The sequence below is a fragment of the Heliangelus exortis genome, chromosome 14 (assembly GCF_036169615.1).
Source record: "Heliangelus exortis chromosome 14, bHelExo1.hap1, whole genome shotgun sequence".
Taxonomy (NCBI): Eukaryota; Metazoa; Chordata; class Aves; order Apodiformes; family Trochilidae; genus Heliangelus; species Heliangelus exortis.
The window spans coordinates 17,455,685-17,475,680 of NC_092435.1; the positions used below are offsets into that span (position 1 = coordinate 17,455,685).

Consider the following 19,996-nt stretch of genomic DNA (forward strand, 5'->3'; position numbering starts at 1 on the left):
CTAATCTTGTGTTTCTAGAGAAGCACCAAGACTGGTGGGTGCCTGGCCTGCTCTCTGGATGGTTCTTTTCACCCCAGAGAGGCACAGAGCTTTTTGTGCTCTGACACCCCTCTGCACTTCTCCCTCACAAGGCAGGTGGTACCACCAAACCCAGGCACATCCACCCCACGCCCACAACCCTCACAAGTCACAAGGTGCCCCCCAGACACACAGACACCCTTCTCCTGCCTTCCCCCCTCAACAGCAACAATGAAAAATAACCCTTATTTGCACCCAGAGCTGTTACACCCGGGCTGTGACCAGGCTGGCACCCGTGGTGGTTGCTTTGCAGGAGCCCTGGGTGGGGTGGGTGACGTTTGGAGTTCTGGTGACAATGCTGCTCTTGCTGTAGGTGTCCCCCTGCATTCCAGCTCAGCCAGAGCTGACCCTCACACCCAAGACTTCAAACCCTCAGTTAGTGGATTCCAGCCTGTCCTGCTGACCCGACAGGGATTCTAAACCAAACAAGCAGCTTTGAAGCAGGCAGGGTGGGTGCATCCCCTTTCCCCTGCACAAAGGGGCTGTCAGCTCTCATTGCTCACGCCCCGGGGCCCTCTCAGCCAGCCACAGGACAGCTCAGAGCACAGGGAAGCACCATCAGGTCCCATCAGCATCATCACCCATCAGTTTGTTCATCTCTGGGCTGTGCATGGCTGTGTCTCCTCTGCCTTCCCACCCTGCCTGCCTCAGGGATACATTCTCCCTGGTTTAGGGTTAAAAACCCCAGCTAGGCAGGAGCAGCTAAAGCCTCCCTTTAATCACCACTTTATCACAGAGCCAAGCCCGAGTCTTTTTGACAAGGAACTGGGGATTTTGTTCCAAGGATTAGGCATCTTTTCATTTCACCCTCTTCTAGATTCTGTTACCTCCCTTCAATAACTCCTTTCAACAAAAAGTGAATTTATTGCTTATGGGTGGCAAGGGACTAAACAAAAACTATAAGCAGCAAAGGACAGGACCAGTGCATCCCTTCTGACAGGGCATCTCCCTGTCTCCAAGGATGAGCCCAGAGCAACTACATCTTCACTCCTGCTTAAAAACACAAACAGTTTGGCAACACATACAGGCAGCATCTAATTTTTGAAGGAAATTGCACAGCATGGATATACAAACATTGCTATCATACAAAAACCAACATGCTGATTTTTGCCAGCTCATTACAAACCTAAATTCTTCCATACACTACAGCATCCAGCTAACCCTGAGCAGCAGCAACACCCTTCCCACAGCTCTGGAAAACTCTGGACTTCCACAGCAGGTCACAGCCAGGCATCAGGCTGCAAGCACAGTAGCCCAACTTGGAAAAGCAAAAACGTAGAGGTTTCTGCAAGGACACACACCCTGGCAGAGGCAGAGGCCCAGCCCTGGGGAGCAGGGGTGCACCAGGTGCTGCTGTGCTCTCCCTGCTGAGGCTCAAACCCTGCTCAGCTGCAGGAACTCCCTCCCACACTGGTGCCCAACCTGCCTGCACAGGCAGCACTGAGCTGGCCCCAGCTCCAGCTCACTTGTGCTGCCAGGGTGTGCAAAATCTGCTGAGTTTTCTGGATGTTATTCCAGTCTTCTCTCTCTCTCTCTTTTTTGTTTTTTGGTTGTTTTTTTTTTTTTTTGGCTGCAGCTAGTGCTCAGCATGGAGGCAAAAATCATTTTGGCTTCCAGGCCATATGCTACGTCCTGACACATTTCCTTCCTGTAGTAAAACCAACGTGCTCTCCCCTGCATAGGCTGTAGCACTCCCTCAAAATATAAATCCTTTAAGGAGTTAATCCTTCCTGTCCATCCCACTTGAGAAGCATCAAAAGAGCACTCTGAACTGTGGTCATACCCAACCACTTGGCACACGGGCTGCAAAGCCTCTGAGGATGTCAGGAGGAAGATGGCAAATATTTTGACAGGTTCCTGGTCCCGGTACCAGCACCTTCCCACAGCCCTTGTGATTCACCCTTCACGTCAGCAGCACGGAAAAAATGACCCCTTCTTCCTTCAGAAGAGACAAAAGACAAGCTTAAGGAAAAACATTTAAGGACCTGGGCTTGTCTAGCAGAAAACCCAATTCCCACAGAAACCAGAGAGACCATCCGTTTACTTTATTCTCTTTTTGTTGTCTGTAAAGAGATGCTTCCTCCTCCCCCCAGCAAACCAGAGCTGCAGCAGCAGATGGCAGGGAAGGCACCACTGGCAGGAGCAGAACAGCCACCTTTTCACAACTATCCACAGTCAGACAAAAGTCACCAAGAAACCTGACACAGACCCAAAAATAACTTGCCCAAAAGATGCAGCTTGGGAAGGGTTGCAAAGAGCAACCCAAAAACACAGAGATGCTTTGGTCCCAACAGTGTGGGCTGAGTGTCTGGATACAGAAACACACATTGGGCAGTGAGCACAGGTGACAAAAACAGGTCCCAGGAGTAAGAATGAGGCAGCAAGGGAAGGCCATGCAACCACTTAAACCCAATCTCATGGCCAAGGCACACACCCACGTTCTCTTTGTTTTCAGCCCCAAAGGAAGACTGGGCTGAACTTTCCTCCCCAGCTGCACCTCCTCAGCCCATCTCTGGGAAGGGGGATGCTGCCTCCCTGCTTCCACAGCCTCCGTGGCTGTGGGATGCAGCAGCAGAGGAAGGGCAAAGGAAGAATTCACTCAAAAGGAATTAAAAACCAAGCAGAAGGGGGTTTGATTCTCATTAGAATACCATTTAAATCTTCCTTGGCAGGAGTGGAAACCCACACAGAGCAGTGGTTCTGTAGCAAGGGTGTTTCCTTGCTGTGAAGCTGAGAAAGTTTTCCATGCAAATCGTTCCCCCAGCCTGCAGAGCTTTCCGGCTATTGAAACTCCACACCATTTTCCTAATTCTGCCAGAATTAGGTGGGAAAAAGGAAGGTCCTTTACTTTCCAGGGAGCATGACAGACCTATGCAGTACTTCAGTCAGATGTAAAACCAGCATCTGCCATTGCAGAGGGACATCTGGGTCCCAGTCAGCATCGGGACACAAAATGATGTGGCAACACAAAACATCAGCTGAAGCCACCAAGGTCTGAGCTGGGGCAGGGAGGAGACTTGTGGTGCCCTCCCAGCACCAGCCCAGGTCCAAGCAGAGCCCCTCATGCCCCAGCTTCCATTTCAGTATATTTCAACACAAGCCTTGCCTTCCAGGCCAAGGTCTTTGCCATCCATTACTACCTCCTTGGGCAGCTGAAGAGACAATTAATTGATGGGAAATACCACCTAAAATCAACCCGATCCACTTGGCTGGGGAAAGATCCTGCACAGACTATACTCACATGTTCATCTTTTCATTTAGCTAAATGTGACTTTGAAATTTAGCTGAAGGACTGAGGTCACCCTGAGAACTACTGCTCGAAGCTCCCAGCTAGGAGCAGGAGAAGCCCCTGGAAGAAACCAACTCCCTGCAAAAATCTCTTATCTCTCCACTACGACTGGAGGAGCAATAACAGGAAGAAATTGTTTTGGCAGGACTTACACCATACAAAGTAAACTCACCAGCCTCTGCTCTATGAAACCTCACTGGAAAATACACGTGGACACCATCCCCTGGGGCTGTGGGGAGCATCTCCTGGGCTGTGGTGCCAGCATTGTCTGCACCATGAAAATGCTTCCAGACCATCAGCTCCAGCACTGCTGCTTCTCCTGGCTTTGCCTGGTATAATTTGTAAGTGGACACTTGAGTGTGGTCCCAGAGGGTCACCAAGGGGCACAGTGTGTGCTGCTCACCTGCTGCTGGTGTCTTCTTCAGCTCTGGTGTGTGGTGTGGAAACCAGAGAGCAGAGCAGAAGTTATGGATGTGCTCTGCACCCAGGAACCCAGGCAACTCCCTACAGCACAAGGGAGGGATGGGAAGAGGGTAACGAGCTCTGGAGTTGGTGCCTTTGCCCACCCAGAGCAAACCCAACTCCTTGTGCTGCTCAGGAACCCAGTAGATGTTCTCCTCCTCCTCTCTGCTGCCACCCTCCAGCCACCCAGCCGGTGGCACCCTCTGCACTGGTGTGGCCAGCAGAAGCCAGGCACCCTCACAATGTCACTGTGAAGCCCATCACCAGCCACTTGGCCACAGCTGGGAGGCTGGAGCCTCTGTGAGCACAGGGCTGGGGCCACACGTGCCACTCCACAGCACTCACAGGGCCTCATTGTTGTCCCACACAATGGGCACTCTTGATGCACACGAGTGGAACGGGGCAGTTTTAAACTGATTAATGGTTCCCTCCAACAAGTCTCCGAGTGTACAGGAGGCTCTGGCAGACAATGTTGACCCAGTTTCAGCATCAGCTGCTGCCCCGGGCCAGCCTGGTGCAAGAGGAGCAGCAAGAGCAAACGAGCTCCAAGCGGTCCCAGTGTGGTTTGTTCAGATGAGGGACACAGGGCAGCCATTGCCAGGCTCCCCAGCCCTCTGCCAGGCACGTGCTTTGCTCTGCTCATCAACCAGCCTTCTGGTTCCCTGCCAGCACCAGCTCCCCAGGGACTTCAGTGGGGCAGCAAAATCTCAGCTCTCAGGAGACAGAGTTTACAAAATCCCAGGGAACTTCCACGCTTCGTTCGGCCCCAGCGTGCGGCACGCACGCAGCTTCCCTCTTTACACCTTGCCCTGCTCTGGTGCTTCCCCTTTTTTGGGATGGCAGCCAAAAGGGAGCAAAAAACCCAAAGCAAGGGAAAGCCAAGAGCCTGGGCAGGCAACCCGAGGGCTGAGCAGCCCTCCGGGCAGCCAGGGGGCCACAATTCAGGCAGCAAAGCTTTCAAACCCTCCCGCTGCTGCCGGCAGCAGAGTGGCAGCCAAAGCGTTTCGGGTTGCCCTGCAGTTCACACGGGTGAGGAGCTGTGTTTTGCAACTCGTGTAGCACAGCCTGGGAAATGGGGCTAATCACTGCCAACCATCTAAGCCACAAAGATTAGTTCAGAGGAAAAATAAAAAACCCCAAAGCGAAAGCAAACACGGGCTGCATCACCTCTGCTCCGGAGCTCAGATAAGAAACTGAGGCACAGGGAGGTGAATGGGCATCCCGGGGCACCCACCAGGCTGCAGCAGATGAAAACAGGGCCCACCACGTGCTGTGCCTGCCTGGTGACACCTGTGTGACCAGGGCCATGTTTTCTGGCATCTCCAAGGCCAGAGGGGTCTCTGGGAAGGGAGAGGTCTCTGCACACCCCCACGCTGGTTTTGCATCTGTGAGTGATTCTGTCACCCGCAAGCCAAGAGCAGGAGAAGCAGCAAGAAGCTGCCAACTGTGATGAGGCATGTCCATGTCCTGACTCCAGCTTCACTCCAAGTTTTCCTAAACCCCAGGGATTCCTGTGAAAAGCCCCAGGGGAGAGTGAGCAGAAAGGGAGGGAGCTGGGCTAAGAATGAACCCATCACAGAACCAGCTCTGAGCCTTGCCAGCAGCTCAGCATCCCCTGCAACCTCCTTTTAACCCAGTGAGGCACTTTAGGAGGTGAGCAAGAGTAAATCCTGCCCTAACCCCAGACAATAGGCTCTGCAATAATGGTGCAACCAGAATTTCCTGTGCTCCCAGGAGAAAACACCCTGGGAAATAGCTGCCACCAGAAAACTCCTTGAGCTGCAACTCCTGGAGGCTCCGGTGGACGATGGTGTTTTAGCAACAAGCAAAGCATCACAACCAAATCCAGGCCAGGAAGCAGGCAAAACCACACCAGTGGTTGGAAACTGAAGACACCCAGCTTGGGAATGGCTGTGGAGAATTCATTATCACACCCCAGCCTTTTGCAACATCTGGGCCCAGCTTTCTCTCACGGATATTTCACTGCAGCCCTTGTGAAAGGATCACGTCAGACCGAGGAAGGATTTGGAAGGTTTCAGTCTCAGCTTGGCTGGGGTGAACCTGACCAGCAGCACTTTCTTGGGGGAGGAAGCCTGGGCCTGGTGCATCTCCCACAGTCTGGCCCCTGGTCCGCATCCCAGCAGGAAAAGAGCAACTGTTGACACCGCACCAAACACCAAGAGGTGGCAATTGACTCCCAAATGCTCCAGCGTGGACCTGCTGGAGCTTCTGAGAATGAGGGAGCAAAAGGGATTGCAATGCCCAACACAAAGAAAAGCAAATGAAAAACTTCTACAGCAGCAAAAGGAACTGGGTATTCCATGACTCCTTTTGAGGAGAAGCAGGGAGAGTTTTAGTCAGAGAGGAAAGGACTAAACCAGCATTCCCAACACAGGTAGCACCCTGCTCCAAGCTCAAGAGCTTTTTAAGCCTTTTTACCTACAATGCAAGAGCTACAGGCCTGAAGCTGCAAATGTCACCTGCCTGGGCTCTGCTGCCATCCCCTCCCTGGCCCAGGGACCCCTGACCCTTCCCAGTTGCAGGAGATGTTAGTTCATACAACACAGGATGGAGGACAACCCTCAGCAGTCTATTCCTGAAGGACTTCCCCCTGTGGAAGGGACCCAGCCTGGAGCAGCTAATGAAGAACTGCAGCCCACGGGAAGGACCCCACAGTGGGGGAGGACCCCACAGTGGGGGAGGACCCCACAGTGGGGGAGGACCCCACAGTGGGGGAGGACCCCACAGTGGGGGAGGACCCCACAGTGGGGGAGGACCCCACAGTGGGGGAGGACCCCACAGTGGGGGAGGACCCCACAGTGGGGGAGGACCCCACAGTGGGGGAGCTCATGGACTGTTTCCCATGGGATGGACCCACGCTGGGGCAGGGGAAGAGCACAAGGAGTAAGAAGCAAGAAGAGAGAAGAGAGCTGACCACAGAGCTGTGGGCTCCAGATGGAGCAGTGCCCTCACTTTCCAGAGAGGAAGAGTAGAGAAACCACATGCAAGAACATCAGAGCAACACCAAGTTCTTGGGGCTCAACCTACAGCAAAAAAAAAAAAAAAAAGAAAAAGAAAAAAAAAAAAAAGCCAGACTGGGAGAGAGCCTGAAAATGCATTTTTAAGTGGCTTCATTGAAGAAAACTTAAAAAAAAAAAAATCTTTGCACTGCACCCTCCACGTGCAGCACCCCAAAATTCATCCCCTAGTGAGAAGGTGCACCAGTATCTTAATTTGGTGGAAATCTTCCCCAAGAAAAGGGTTTTCCAGACACACATCACTGCCTGTGTTTTATCATCAATCCGAGGTCCCTGAAACCCTTTACTATGTCTGCAAAATGCCCCCTTCTGGCAAATTACAGCTCAGGTTTTTGGGTCATATTGAGCCGATGAAGAAAACTCCAATAAATCTGTCATTTAATGGAATATTAATGCTGCCTCCTGATGTCAGCACAGCACACAGAAATAACCCCTGCTCCACAGACAGCTGCTGCATGTGGGATGTAAGGAGGCCAAATACAACAAACCTGAAATTAGAGAGAAAAAAGCAGCTCCCCCCCCCCCAAAAAAAAAAAAAAAAAAAGTTTGGTGATGATGATGATGCCCTGAAACACGGCTGGCAAGAGGCCACTGGGCAGGACATGCAGCCAGATCCCCTGCTCATGGTGCCAGCAGAAACCTGGTCCATGGAGGAGGACAGGGTGGGAGCAGTTCCTCCCATTTCCTTTTTTTTTTTTTTTTCTTTTATCCATGTTACTTATGAGAGTTTGTTTTCTTTTCATTTTATTAAATCAGCTATTATTATGGCAAAAAAAAATTTTTTTTTTTGGAGAAGTCTTCGAGATCACAAGACACAAACAAACAGCTGGGGTAAACCCAGGGAGAAATAACTGCTCCAAGCATAACCAGGCTGCAGTAATTACTTGGGTGGTTTTCAGCTCCCAGCTCAGCTCCTCAGGACTCCCCAGACTAATTCTAAGAGGTCTTGATAAGACCAAAAGCAAACCCATTCTCACACTTCACCTGGAAGTTTCAGAGGAGCCTGGAAAGCTGAGGAGAACACCACCAAATGAGATGGTTGAGAGGAGTAAGTGCTCCAGAGAATGAGTGGGAACAGCCCTGGGATAGGGCAGGAGACTGGGGGAGCCAGGATGGAAAAGAATTCATGTTTGCAACAAGCATGGGACAAAATGGGGCAAAGGAAAATCAGCCTCTTGCTGCAACCTCTGAAGGACAGAGCCCACCCTGAGGCTGCACAGCCACCCGTCCTGCCCCATCTCCCCATCCCAGTGAGCACCTGGGACGTGGGAGACCCGTGGATCCCACGTTTTGAGTGGGTCTCCTCACTTAACCTCCCCAGGTAATGCAGGACACCCCTTTCCTGCCCCAACACGACCTCCTGGTTGGTTCTCCTGCCAGGAAGATGTAGGAATCCCATTAATTCCCACCACAGCAAGGCAACCAGATGGCACAGCAGCAGTCTGGCATTCCCAGTCCCTGCCTGGTCACTCATTCCATCGGGAACCAAATCACAGAATCCCAGACTGGTTTGGGATGGGAAGGACCTTAAAGACCACCTAATTCCAACCCCCCCTGCCACGGACACCTCCCACAAGACCAGGTTGCTCCAAGCCCCATCCAACCTGGCCTTGGACACTTCTCCAGAGTCTGCTTCTCACTTGAGCACTGGGCACCCCATGGCAGGGGAGAGGGGCAGCCCAAATGTCACTGTGCCCCAGCAGAGCATCCACCCTCACTGGCACAAATTACCTTCAACAGACAGAAATCTGGCATTTTTCAAAGCCATTCAAGTGAAGATCCCGTGGAAGGAGCGAGCAGCATTCCATAAATATTTGATTGAAATACTTCATTTAGATCCAGCTGGCTCCAATAACCCCTAAATCGACACAACCACCAAACCCCAGGAGAACACCAGGTTGGGAGTTAAACCTGGAGCTGGTGTTGGCTTCACCATCAACTTGGGGCAAAACGTGGGGAAAACAAACACGAGGGAGGAGCAAGGGAGGGGAGGAGGGGGGGGGGGGGGGGGTGTTATATCAGCCATTATTTTGAAATCTCACATTAATAAATGTTAAGGTGTCAACCAAAACCACAAAGGTGGAGATTGGAAGGTGGCATCTAAGAGGAACCCTCCAGCCAGGCTCTGTAAACACATGACTAAGACTTTCTCGCCGAGGTTGCCCCATCAGCTTCCCTGGGACTCCTAAAACCGGTTAGGACTGAGCCCTCCCCATCCCCCCCCAAAAAAAAACAACAAACCAAACCAAAAATCGCGTAGGGGTCGGGGGAAGGGAGCAGGGACCGGGACGCCCATGGGCGTCCCGGTCCCTGCTCCCTTCCCCCGACCCGGTTCCGACTCCGCTCTTACCTCCCCGCATGGCCTCGGTCCCGGGATATAACTCCAACACTCCTCCGGTGTCTTGAAATGTTGAAATAAAAAAATAAAACAAAAAAAGAAACCCAAAAAAAACCCAATTAAAAATAATTAAAAAATATGACTAACAGTGCGAACTCCTCCGAGAGAAATAAACCCCAAAATAATTAATAATAATAATAATAATAAGGTGCCCGTGCCATGCACAGCACCCTCCACCCCCCACCACCACCTCCCCGCCACCCCCGGGACCGGCCCGGGACCCCCGGGGCCCCGGTACCGGCCCCGGCAGAGAGCTCAGAGAGCGGCGGGGATGGCCGGACCGGGCCGGGTTGACCGGGCTGCCCCGGGGGCTGGTGGCCTCCCAGGGGCAGAGGGATGCGGGGGGGACCCGCGGGGGGAACCCGCTGCTCCGCCGCGACCGCGCATCCCCCGCAGCCCCGGGTGCTGGCCGCGCCCGGGCGCTGCCCGAAAATTAATGATAATAATAATAATAAAGACTACCAAAAAAAAAAAAATAAATAAATAAAAGGAAGAAAAAAAAATCCAAAGAGAAAAAAAAAAAAAGACTGAAATTAAAAGCGGAAAAAAAAAAAAGCTAAAAATTAATTTATAAAAAGTGTGCGTTTTTTTTTAATTATTCTTCTTTAAGGAGAAGGTCCCTGGGTGTGAGCAGGAGCCCGGAGGGAAACTTTCTGCAGCCGGTGTGGCTCGGAGCCGCCGTCGTTCCCCGTCCCGTCCCGTCCCGTTCCGTTCCCCCCCCCCCCCGCCCCGCCGCCTGCGCGGCGCCGCCCGCCCTGCGCTCCGCGGGCGCGGGGGAAGCGCGGGGGAGGCTGCGCAGCGGCCGGCGGTGCCCGGAGGGGAAATTTGGGCGAGGGGTTGAAAGTGTTTTTTTGGGGAGATTATTGTTTTCCCCCCCCTCCCCGCCGTAAGAACAATGGGAGGAAGCGCGGTCACGGCTGCGCCTGCCCCGCGCATGGGGAAACTGAGGCACGGGAGATGGGGCCTGAGGATCTCCCGGGGTCACCTCTGGCCGCTTCGGGAGGGTTCCCCCAGGCCCTGTGGGCCAGCACCTCCCGCTTTGAGGGTGCCCATGGGGGAGGGCACGGGTCAGAGCCTGGGCACGAGGTTTCACCCCAGTCTGGAATCACGGAATTGTTTGGGCTGGAAAAAGAGCTTTGAGATCGCCAAACCCAACCGTTCCCCCAGCACTGCCAAGCTCACCGCTAACCCCTGTCCCTCAGCACCACAATTCCAGGGCTTTGAAACCCCTCCAGGGATGATGGGGACTCCACCCCTGCCCTGGGCAGCCTGGGCCAGGCCCTATCAACCCTTTCCAGGGAGAATTTGTTCCCCAGCTCCAACCTAAACCTCCCCTGGGCAACTTGAGGCCATTTCCTCTCATCCCATCACTAGTTCCTTGGGTGACCCACCCCTCCCCGACTCCAACCTCCTCTGAGGGAGTTGCAGAGAGCCACAAAGTCTCCCCTCAGCCTCCTTTACCCCCCACTCCCCATAAAACTCCTCCACTGTTCTCCAGCTGCCTACACAAGGAGATTTAAAAACTACCTCAGCTTTCTCCAGGCTCCATCTTCCTACAGGGGTCGGCATCCTGGGCTGGGCTCACCCTTTAGCTTTGCACCAGCTTCTTGTGTCTCCCTCTCTGGGTGGAAGACCACTTCTTTCCTCCTCCTTCCCCCCACCCGGAGAGGAGAAGCCTTTTGCCACAGCCAGAGCCCACCTGGGCACAATCAGCTCATTTGGCTGCGGGCAGGTGCTTCAAACAACTCATCAGCCAAACCACAAACACCTGGGAAACAGCACAAAGCTCCAACCAGCCCCTTCCCCAACCCGGACAGGACAGGAGGAGAAGCTCATCTGGAGAGCTGAGAGAAAATGAACTTCTGAGGAGCTCCTAAGGAGCAGCCAGGGCTCTCCCACCCCACCAGCTCTGCAAACCCAAACGTGCTTTCCCATCAGCTCCCAGGCAGGAGGTGTTCCTTTCCCCATGGATACATAGATCACACAAATAAAAAGAACTTGGTTTCGTTTCAAGAAACAGCCTTTGCAAGGTAAAAAAACACTGGAGGGAGATGAAATCGTTCTTTAGGGCAGGCTCAGTGGATTTAATTGCTGCTTTGCCATCACGTGTAATTGGTGTTTGACGTTCTCCTCATAGTGTTTGCCATGGAGAGGCAGGTGTGTGCTCCTGCAAGAGGGTGGCATTAATGGGATAACCACGAGGAAGTGTAATTGGGAACATCAGATCAATCACTCCCTGGAACAGCACCAGCTCAGGGGTTTCCACCTCCTTTTCAGATCGTTTTGGTGCTGCATTGGTTTGCAAATGCTTTCTGTGACTTTGGGCATAGGCAGCAAAAGGCCCTTGAACTTTTTGTGCCATTTTGACCCTCCTTGAAGGCTAAAAATCCACCCCAGTTGCTTCAAATATGTTCTCCAAACATTCATGTGACATCTTCTCCAGATTGCGTTTTCTATTTGCTCTCAGAACGTTACCTGTGACATCTCCTGTTCTCCTGCTTGCAGGAAGCAGCTAAAAGCTCTTCACTTTTTTCCTCTCCAGAAAAGAAAGGTGAAAGTCAGGAAATCATCCAGCTTCATCAGCTGGGCTTCCAAGAAAACCTTCAGATGCAGAAAAAAGTCACAGTCACCACAAAATACAGGGCCAGCAGTCTGCCTCTGTGCCTCTCCCAGGGACAAGGGTAACACCACACAGCCCTCAGCCCTTTTCCCCCCTCTTTTCCCTCCCTCCCAAAAATATTTTTGCCCTTTTTTGTTTTTTTTCCCAGCTAAAGCTAACTGTGGGCCACTGAGCTTGGCAGTGGGCCCTGAATTTGTGAGCAACCAGAACCCCTCTGTGCACTTACCTGCTGCATAACAAGTGCTCCAGAACTCTTTGGCTGCTTCTGCTGCAAGAAAACCAGTAAAACATAAACTATTGAATGACCTGTAGAGGGCTACTTCTACTTTCCTTAAAGAAGGTGGAAAATCCTTGTCTCAATTAGGAAGTGATGGAACCCATGTGAGAAAAAAAAAACAGGAGCAAAAGGTCTTTCCTTTGAATGTAACCTTAGGCCCATCAAGAGATGACCACAAGGACTGATGAAGGTGAAGGCAAACCCAAAAAATGCCCATCTGGATTATTTATTGTTTTATTTTTCCAGGTCTAGCAAAATTTGGCAGCTTTAGGCAGCTCAGCTGGGGCCATGGGTGGTGTGGGGGCTTCCTGAATCTTCACCCCTTCCCTCCTGCCTCACCTTTTCCTCAGGCACTTCAAATACCACCAAGGAGGTAACTGCCCTGGGGTCCCCTCACCACATGTCTCCTGCCAGATACCTGAAGTGAGGAAAAAAACAACCAACCAAACAAATCAAATCAAAACAAAACAAAACAGGAGTGATAAGGAATTAACAGCTCCTTGGAAACCCAGAGAAATGTACCCAGAGTATGAGGGCAGCCAAAGAGCTTCCTGCTGGGGTGCCCATGGGGAGCTCTGCCCTACAGCAACCAAAAGCAGGTCAGGAAGAATCTCTGCAGCTGCTTTGTGGAGGAGAGGGCTCAGATTCCCAGATGGGTCTTCTGGACTGGGCTGGGTGGGGACTGGGTTGCAGAAGCCCCTGTTTGGAAAGAAATGGGCCAGATCAGGAGCTTCTCCCAGTGGAGGAATGTCCAGGCATCCCCATTGGGTTGGGTTTCTTTCAGGCTCCAGCTGCACACCCAAGGTAAGGCAGAAGATCTGAGACTTTTTTGTTTCCCCATTTAAAGTTTTAATGTCTGGAAGAGGGAGCAGAGCACAAGTTCTGCTCTGGAGCACATCACCAAATCCCACTCATTAAATCCTCATTCTTGCTATAATGAGGGTTCATTTGTGCTCCTTGTCCCCTGTCACCAGCCCAGGACACGAGCTGGGTTTAGTGACTCCTCTTCTTGCGCTGGGCCTTGCTTATTCCTCCTCTGTAAGTGTAATTTTCTTTTTAGGGAGAGGAAAGGGAGCCTGGGAGTGTGTTCCTGGGCCAACCCAGGAGCTCCCACAGCATCACCCGGGAGCCTGGGGGTGGCAAACCACAGCAGGAAACAAAATAATGAGAGAAAACCTGGAGGAAAGGTTGAAATCCCCAAGGTGAGAGCTGGGCAGGGGGCACATCCCTGCCGTGGCTGTGCTTCCAGGGGGGCTCAGGTGCTTTCCACAAGTTCTTCCCAGCAGAACATTTCAAGCCGTGTTTCTCAGAGGTGCTTGGTGGGGAAGGGCTCATGGCTCATCTGCTCTGCCTGCCAAGAGGTTGGGATGAATGGTTTGAATGGTTCCTGCTCTCCTGGGTCTCCTGGAACCCCTGCAGCCCTCAGCTCCACACGTTGGAGCAGGCTCAGCTCCACCCAGGAACGTGTTAAGGTCGACCTTGTTTTAACAAGAAACCAAAGGGCAGAGGAGAAACCAACACCCACCACCAGGAATGAGCGTGTTCCCTCGGCCCCCCAGAGCCACCCCACGGGGACAGAACCATTTCTCTCCCCCTCTGGGGAAGGATGCTGGGCATTTCTGACAGCAGCCACGACCTGCACCCTGGCCAGGCTGGGGATCTGCAGGTGAAGCTGCTCCTGGCTGAGTTCAAGCCTCAGGATCAGAGCTCCTGCCCCGAGCCCCCCGGGGAAGCATCCCCACCAGCCCCTGGCTAGCAGTGGCCACGGGGCCACCTGGGGAAGGGCCGGGCTGCACCGAAATAACGCAGCCGAGGTTGGGAAAAGAAGGCCGGGGTTGGGTTTTGCATTCAGAACCAAGAACACTCGTGCTCGTCCCAGCCCTCGGTAGCTGCAGGAAGGGACTTGCAGGAGCCACGGCGTGGCCAGGCTGAGTCACGGCGTCACCCGGCCCCACCGAGCCCGTCCCCTGCTCCCGAGCTGCTTTTCCAGCCTCCAGCTCCAGCAGAACTCCTGCACGGGACTGGCAAGGAACAACGCTGCCCCCAAGCCCCCAAGGAAATGTGCCCCTTCTCTCCTTCGCCCCCAAGGAGCAGCCCCTGAGCCCTTCTCTCTGTGTCATAGCAGCTCAGACACACCTCAGCAGCCCCCAGCTCTCCTGCCAGCCTCCAATTCCTTGTTCTTCAAGGCTTTTCCCCAAACTGGGATCTGCCGGTGCTCCCCATCCAGCCCCGGAGCCCATCCGCAGCCTGGGCAGGACGAGAGGGGCCGGGAGCAAGGGGCAGGGAAACGAGCGGGAAAACAAGGAAACATTTCCACATATTAACTTCATTTCCTTCGTTTCCTCCAGCCCGGCAGCCTCGCTCCTGGGTTATTAATAGCAGATCGCAGAGAAGCATCGGGCTCCAGCCCCAGCTCCCTGCCCAGGAGGGGACGGTGCCGGTGGGATCCTCGCCCCAAACACGCAGGGAAACCCACGACCCTTACAATGCCCCGCAAACACCTCGCAGGAAAACAGCGGTGAGGAAAAGAGCTGGGAAACCCCCAAGCTTCGGCTGCTTGGGTTGCTGGAAAGGAGGTTTTTAACATCAAACCTCCCGCAGCCTCCTCCTCCTTTTCTGTTTTGTGGAGAAGGAAAGGAACCCGAATCCTTCTGCAAAGCTGTTGGGATCCGGGAGCAGGGAAGGAGCTGAAAGCAGGAGGGAGGTGGGCAGGAGCCTCCAGATCTCTTCCCTAGGGAGAGGAGCGATGCTTTTTGCCCGCCCCAGCCCAGGGCTGGCAAACCAAGAACCCAATGCTCTGCTCCAACCAGTCCCGACGTGCTCGCTGGAGATGGGCACGATCTGCCGGGGAGGCAGAGGAGGAGCCCCGGGGAGATTTCTGCTGCGTGACTCACACTCACCCAGTCCCGGAGCACCTCGGGGACCCCAGGGCACCTCGGGGACCCCGGCAAAGCCACCAGCAGCCCGGGGGGGCTGGAGCCCGGCAGAGCTCCCAGCCGGTCCTCACCACCAGGATGGCTCCTGCTTGGTGAGCCCAGAAGGCAACACCCAAAATCCAGTGAAGCTGCAGAAGAGTTGGGCAACAGGATGCTGGCAGAGCTGCTTTTCATCTACAGCTGCCGAATCCATTGCCCCGTTAAAATCACTATTATTTGCTTTTTAGGACAATTTAAACAATCCTTCCCTACACCTCTGGGACACCTGCCCCAGAGCAGCATCCCTGGAGGGTCAGTGGTATCAGAGGATTCAAGAGGAGGGGGAAAAGGAGTTAAGGGCTGACAGCTGACGGGTCACAATAAAACACCAAGTGCCTGAGCCCACCCATGTTTCCTTACTTTGTCACCAAAGGGTGACAGCCTGCAAACCAGCATCTCACAGGTGAGCTCACCCTGGTTAGGAGTCAATATTGGGAGATTTTCTAAAACAAAAGACAAAGAGCAAAAAGCCAAAGGGAACAACCACATCCCTGAAGGGGACTCTGAGCTGCAGCGGGTGGGAGCCTGGAGAAGCTGTGCTGTGCCAGCCTCCCCGAGGCACCTGGGCAGAAATAACACACCAGGAGGCCAGGGGAGACCTTCTGGGTGTAGGACAGGAGCAGCAAGTCCCAGCTTTGCTCCCGGTGCTCAGACCTCAGCACCACAGCCTCACGCTCATCAACAATCTACAGACTCACGCCTGGAAGTTTCCCTTTTGTGGGTTTTTTTGGAAGTAACAATAGCAGCAAACAGCACTCCTCCCTCCCCAGGGCTGGCTCTGGTCTGGATTTAACTTTTTTTTCCTCGTTTCACACCAAGAGGCACTTGGTTACTGCAAATAAAGGGTTGATCCAAAAAATAACGGGAGCCCAGAGATGAGGGCACATCCTCGGCGTGGTGTTCATAGAGACAGGGAATTTAACTTCCTCGTGTTGCCAAAAAGAACAGGGGAAGGGTGTGGGGAAACAAGAGTGGAGGGTGGCTGGAGAGCAGATCAAACAAATCAGATCAAAAGAAGCCAACCCCCCCATCAAAGCCACCACCACTTTGGGAGTCTTTCAGCAGAGGAGGAGGAAGATCCTCAGACGGGCTGGAAACCTGCACAGGCACCAACATGTGAGCTCCTGCCTGCTCTCATCTTGGGCCTGCTGCAAGAAAGCTCTGACTCTTCCCACCACCCAGCCCTCTGCAGGGTGGAATCACCCCAGGAGGAAGGTGGGAAAGCCCTGGGGGACTGGGAAGGCATCTACCAGGGTTCATGGGAGGAGCTGGTGGTGGTGGTACAAAGCCCCGTTGTGCTGGGTGGGGTAATCCCAAGGAAAAAAAAAAAACAACCAACAAATCAAACTTAAAAAAAACAAAACAAACCCAAACAAAAATAAAATTCAGGGTGGAGGCTGAGCACATGAAAACTGAACAAAGGAGAAGCCACCCATGGAGCAGAGGTGAGCAGGCAAAGAGGAGCTGCAGATCCTCACCTCGTGCACTGCAAGGACCAAGGTGAAGATGGAGCACAAACCACAGCACCTGAGCTGGAGCTTACCTGGGAGGCACCAGCAGCCCAGGTGGACACAGGGGAGCTCAGCCCATCACCACCACCACCCCCACCCCAGCAACAGGAAAAAAACCCTCTCTGCAGGGCTGGCTGGAGCAGCCTTGCTCCCCACATCTGCACCCACCCTTTGGAGATGCAAAGTAATGCCCTGGAATCCTGCCCGCTCGTTTCCGAAGCGTGGGGAAGAGGAGGGAGCCTTCCTCAGCCAGCTCCTGGCAGGAGAACAGACACAGCCAGCCCTGGGTGGCTTTGTGGAGGATTGGTTTATTTCCATGCTGGCACCCTGCCTTTCTGACATCCCTTCTCCAAACACAGCAGCTCTTGCCTGTCCCCACGACGCCCTTTTTGAGGTCTTTAAGGGACATTTGAGGTCAGCAGTGATGACACCAACCCAGCTGGCAGGGCTGGGGCCAGCCCCACGGTTCCTCATCAAGGTGGGAAGGACAAGGATGGTGGCCAAAGCCAACCAAGGCTCCATGGTCATGGTGAGGAGGCAGCTCCATGGTCAGGCTGGGAAATCAACCCACACGTTAGGGTCTGGATCAATGGGGTGGGATGGGACTGGGCCAGAACGCTGCCAGACAGCCCAGGGAGGACTAGAGAACCAAGGCTGGGCTTAAATGAGCTCCTGGACCCATGGGTGGGGGTTTCAGGTGAGGCTGCCCAGGGTTGTTAGGTGTCCTCAGGGCCTGAGCCTGCAGGAGAGCAGGAAGAGAGGGATGGGACTGCCCAAAGGAGGAGCTGATGCAGCAGGAGTTGGGGCTCGGGTAAAGTGCAGCCCAGGAACAGCAGGAAACAAAAGATCTGACCCAAAAGGTCCAAATGTCTCCCATCCACCATGAAGGCAAATCACAGAGAAATCCTCCCCACCAGTCCCTGGGCCTGGAGAAGCTGAGTTCCTGGGAGCAGAAGTCCTCAGCTCCATCATTTTCAGCAGGCTCTGACCACACAACCCCCTCCAAATCCTCTCCAGCTGCTTCCCCACACTCAGCCCCCAGTGCCCTCTGTTCCTCCCACAGGATCTCTGTCCTCCAGATCCCTGTCCTCCAGTCCTGTTTGGCCGACTCATTAACCATTTCCTCCGTGTTTCCTGCGAGTGGGTCCCCCCCAAAACCAGTGTCCCGACCCCCCGGGGCTGCCTTTCGGGAGGACTCTGGGGGAGATGCAGCTCGGGATCGCTCCAGCCCCAGAGCTGCAATGACTGAGCTCTCCCTTAGAGGTCAGCCCAGCATCAAAACTGAACCAAAAATCCAGCCAGACAGATGAGATCCCTGCAAAGAGCGGGAGTTTGGTTAAAAAAGCAGTTCCAGGAGGAGCAGGAGGTGATCCCTGGCACCTCTATCCACTCACCTTGCTATTGCCAATGAATATTCCCAAATAATGAGCTCTCCTGCCTGCTCTCTCCAGCTCCTTCCCACTGCTGAGTGCTCCAAACCCCAGAGGGGTTCCCCCAGGTAGGGAGAAGCCAGCCTGGCTCCAGAAGGTGTTTTTTGGGGAGTAGGAGGACCAGGGGCTGGTCTTGGTGCTGCTGCTCTGGTATTTTCCATGCCCAAAGCAGCCAGGACACCCTCTCAGCAGCCTCAGCAGCCTTTCCTTTTGACTTAATTCCCCTTTCCCTTCTTTCTAACAGTAAAACTCAACAACAACGAAGTCACACTGACACCCTCCCCTCCCCCCCCACACACAGAAAGGGGGAGCTTTCTCTGATAGGTCATGTGTCAGAAAGAAAATATCACTTTTTTTTTCCCCCCCAAAAGCCCTCCAGCACAAACTGGATTTCAGCATTGTACTAAAAATAGAGAGATTAAACTTAGGTGGAGCAGCAGATGGTGAGGGGTGCTGCCACTAAGCTGCAGGTGACACCAAAGCCACCCACCCCACCACTGCCCCTGGGTGCAGAGCATCACCCTGGTGCTCAGGGGCTGCTGCCAGGAGCTTCTTGGGGCTTCCTGGGGGCACCTGTGGTCCCTCCAGACCACCCGCACCTTGTTCCCCCTTTTTCCTCCTAAGGAGAGCACAAAAAAAAAAAAAAAAAAAACCAAAAAAAAAAAAGCACAATGAGGGGAACCTAAGAGAGAATAAATAAAAACAACCCTGCTTGTTCCTTGGTTGAGAAAACCAACCACTGAACAGCAGAATGCAGAGAACACTGGTGGGTTTGGAGGCTCCTTCTCAGATCCCTCACTTTGCAGATCCCATCACCAGCAACCCGAGTGCTTTGGGGAATGTATTTTAAGCCAGGCAGGGTGTGGGGTGCAGGATGGGTGCTCAGGTAACAGCCCAGCTGGCTGCAAGGGGTTGGCCAGGATCACGACTCCAGAGGAAGAGTTTGAAAACCAAGATGAGATTTGAGCTGCTGACCCAGGAAGCCACCAAGTGCCACCCAGAACACAGCCCTGAGCCCTGCCCATGCTTTTAACTACTATTTTCAGCTTTCAGGATGAGCTTTCCCTCCTTGGTAGGGCAGAGCCAGTGCTGCCCCAGCCCCACGTTTCATTTTTCCCAGCTGATTACCTCCCAGCCCTCTGCCTGTGCTCAAAAAGGACAATAATTGGAGCTCATCCCTCACTGGCACTCGGTGCCTGCCCTCTGCCCTCTCCCCTGCCTGGGGAGGGTTTTTTTTTTCCCCTCCTTAAATTCAATTAGGGATGATCAGAGAAGCACTGGGCTGCTGGCCTCTCCCCCTCAGCTTGTTGTCAGAGGTGGCCTCAGCTGCTGCCTTTGTCCCTCAGTGTCCCCACAACGAGGAGGTCACACCAGGGTGTGGTCCTCAGGGATGGTGCTGGGGACAGAGCAGGGATGGAGCTGCCTGAAACCCCTGGCTCAAACCCCCCCTTCTGCTCCTCCACCAGCTCTGAGTTTGGGCAAAACCCACCAGAGCTGCAACATCAACCTTCCCTGGTGACTTGGGCAAACCTCCTGCCTGGAGCAAAGGAACAAAAAAGGCCCTGTTTAAACCCAAAGGGGAAGCTGCTGCCTCACCCTGCTGCTGGAGGCTCCATCCAACCTGGAGAAAGCTTTTCCCTATGGGATGGGTGGGATTCCCAACTGATCTCAGCCAGAAAACAAGACCAGAGGTGCCTCCCCAGCCCTGCTGAGCTCTGTGACAACCCCAGCAGCTCCTCCCTGCCTGACAGCAATCAGCCCTTGAGCAAATACTTCAATTTCTCTGTGAAGCTTGGAAAAAGAAATAAAAGTAAGAAAAATGTATTGATTTAGTTGAAACCCACCCTTACTCTAAGAAAAGTCACAGTTTTTGGAGAGGTTGCTCCCATTTAAGGAGGGTGGGGGCAGCACAAGGAGG

The 19,996-nt window shown here is 53.6% G+C and overlaps 1 protein-coding gene and 1 long non-coding RNA gene across 5 annotated transcripts in view; both read right to left on the reverse strand.

Moving 5' to 3' along the window:
* The window catches only part of ARHGEF9 (Cdc42 guanine nucleotide exchange factor 9), a 174,187-nt gene extending 164,456 nt beyond the window's left edge, over positions 1–9,731 (reverse strand). For all 3 annotated transcript variants that reach the window (XR_011728674.1, XM_071757709.1, XM_071757708.1), the window contains exon 1: positions 9,218–9,731. The gene's annotated coding sequence lies outside the window, so the exon portion shown is untranslated. The remainder of the gene's footprint in view (positions 1–9,217) is intronic.
* A 1,516-nt stretch (positions 9,732–11,247) lies between these two features.
* On the reverse strand, positions 11,248–15,069 carry LOC139802448 (uncharacterized). 2 transcript variants are annotated; one of them, XR_011728623.1, is made up of 4 exons: positions 13,339–15,069; positions 12,112–12,861; positions 11,741–11,866; positions 11,248–11,432 (listed from the first exon to the last, which is right to left on the reverse strand). It is a non-coding gene; the product is annotated as an uncharacterized lncRNA (long non-coding RNA). The 2 variants fall into 2 exon arrangements; XR_011728622.1 differs by having other exon boundaries at positions 12,112–15,069.
* Positions 15,070–19,996: the final 4,927 nt, after the last annotated feature.